At 37.7% G+C, this 2,500-nt stretch overlaps 1 protein-coding gene across 8 annotated transcripts in view; it reads left to right on the top strand.

Moving 5' to 3' along the window:
• The window catches only part of LOC137980426 (tetratricopeptide repeat protein 28-like), a 54,837-nt gene that overhangs the window by 28,781 nt on the left and 23,556 nt on the right, over positions 1-2,500 (top strand). The gene's annotated exons all lie outside the window — the stretch shown is intronic.

Consider the following 2,500-nt stretch of genomic DNA (forward strand, 5'->3'; position numbering starts at 1 on the left):
TTTGAAGTCTTTTACAATGTACGTCGGCTTTTGTCCATTGCGTTCGTTATGCCCAAGACAACATTATTATGTTAATTTTGAATAAATTACTTAGCTGGAACTTGGCTCAAAATCTTTGACCCGTGTATAAGTCGAGGGCGATTTTTGGAGCTTCTTTTGAAGCCATAAAAGGTCGACTTATACACGGGTAAATACGGTAGTAAAATACACAGTAACTGGGTTGCACACATAAGACAAGGCTACATTGTACATTTCATTGTTTTCAATCACATAAGATAATCGTTTTGTTAGCATGAACACAAGCTGTCAGTTTCCCGTGGGGGTAGGGGTGGGGTGAAAGGGGTGTGCCCTCAACCTCTTGTGTTAGCAAATTTTCAGCTTATTTGCAAATCAGCATGATCAATGGACAAGTGCATGTATTTTTCTCTTGTTTATTTCAGTTATATCAAATAATAACAAAAAAACCTCTTTTACTCTTTTCCTAAAATAGCAGGCTTTAATTAATATTGGTGCATTTTTTAATAACAACTCTCAGTGGAGTACAATCTTGCAAAGGCTGCATCTCTGGGATATTACAAAACCAGAACCTGGTTCCAGGAAGACTTTATGCATAAGTTGGAGACTGGGTAAAAAATCCACTAACTAACTTTGATTCTTAATTCTGATCAAAAGGATTACAGCCTCTGCGCTAGACCTAACTACAAGTTGGGCTAATAATGACAGGGGTGCAAAGTATGAGAGCTCAACTTGGTAGAGAACATCTATAACTAATAGTCTATTAAAAGTTTGCAATTTGTTCAAAGATTTTCAATAACTTTATCATGTCGGGAAAGACCAAGGGGCACAAGAGGATAAGCAAGCTCAAGAGCAAGATACTGACCATGAAAACTTTGAAGTTTAGGGAGAGATTTCTTTGAAAAAGATGAACTTTGTTATATATTGAGGATTATAATTTCCTTCAGGTCAGACAAAACTAGATCTACATATTGATAACCTGAACAGAATAACTGTCGTTGCACTTGGTAATGGTATGCATAGTATACTGTTCTTGCAAATACCTAGACTACACCTCTGCCAAACACTCTTCAAGTACTACTGTAACTCCATCTAGGGATGCTCCAAGAAATGGGTGGGTGGAGGAAATAATAAATCCCTCTTTATTGACTTTACAACCATATCTCTTAATGCATCATAAGTATTTTCCTTTCAACTTCTGTTGGAACTCGTGTAGAGTGTTCGGAGAACTCTTGCTTGATGAGGAAGCATCAACATTATTTTCGCATCAGATGCTAAGTGTGTTCATCCATTTTTCTATGTAACTCAACTCTACAAAAAATATAACATTATAAGAGAGGAAAAAAATTGGGCAGGAAGAATGACGGTACCTGTGCATTAGTTCACGTTTGTTGGCATCACTCGAAGCAGTGCCATCTTTCGCTTTTCCTACACGGTATGAAAGCCACGTTCTGAGACTAGCCTTTGTCAAATGACGAGGGCAGTTTCCCCTGAGTAATTCTAGCCTCTCTTTTTGTGAGAAAAAAGCAAAATCCTGAACTCACAATTAATTATTTCCTCAAAATTTTCACATACGGTGCTTGTATTCTCGGGAAATGTTGACCGGAAAGCCTGCCTTTCACGTACTCTGTAACTAATACCACTATACCATGGGCTCAACTGTAATAACAGCTATTTGTCTTGAATTTCATCTAATCTACAGGATGTCTGGATACCCTTTGGGCTCCAGCTGTTCAAAAGGTGTATAGCTATATTCGCTGAATAAATTGCTATCCAGTGGATACATATTGGGGAACCAATTGAGTTATGCAGTGGTTATTAATTTATCCAATGGATAGCATTAGGCACCTTTTTAAACAACAACTGAGGCCTGGCTAATGATTGCCTATTAATTTCTCAAATACATTTTGGTAGCTACATGTGCATGTCACCTGCCTACAAGGGAGTAGATAATAACTTTTGTGTTATTTCAAATACTTGCATGTATCGAAACTCTATTTATTATGTGACTAGTTTCGTGAAAGGGCAAGATGAACCAAATCCCGCACTGTGATTGGCTACCCAAGTGGGCAAGATGAAGCTATACTGCCCGCTCGGGATTTCTCGCTTGATCCCGCAAGATTAAAGATAATTTTTCAGTGTTTTATCCCATCTTATAAATCCTTTAGTTTATTGACCTAGCTTGTTCGGTTTATGATGCCTAGATATTGGCCTCGTTCTTTTTTTGCTTGTTTACAGCTTTTTGAGTCGTACATGACTGTTTGTGTTGCACGTTCCTATTTACCTAACATTCTTCAATAGGAATTTTTCGTTGTGCCTACATTTGCTAATGAACTCGTTGTATTTATTCAGTGTTGCTGTTTGCGGCTGATATATGATGTAGTATTTTTCAGCTATGCATAAATTACGTTTTGTCACGTTTGTATAGTGCGAGGCGTGACTAAGAATTTTCCACGAAATCGTATAATCGGTGTTGCTGTCCTTT

The sequence above is a fragment of the Montipora foliosa genome, chromosome 12 (genome assembly GCF_036669935.1).
Source record: "Montipora foliosa isolate CH-2021 chromosome 12, ASM3666993v2, whole genome shotgun sequence".
Lineage (NCBI taxonomy): Eukaryota > Metazoa > Cnidaria > Anthozoa > Scleractinia > Acroporidae > Montipora > Montipora foliosa.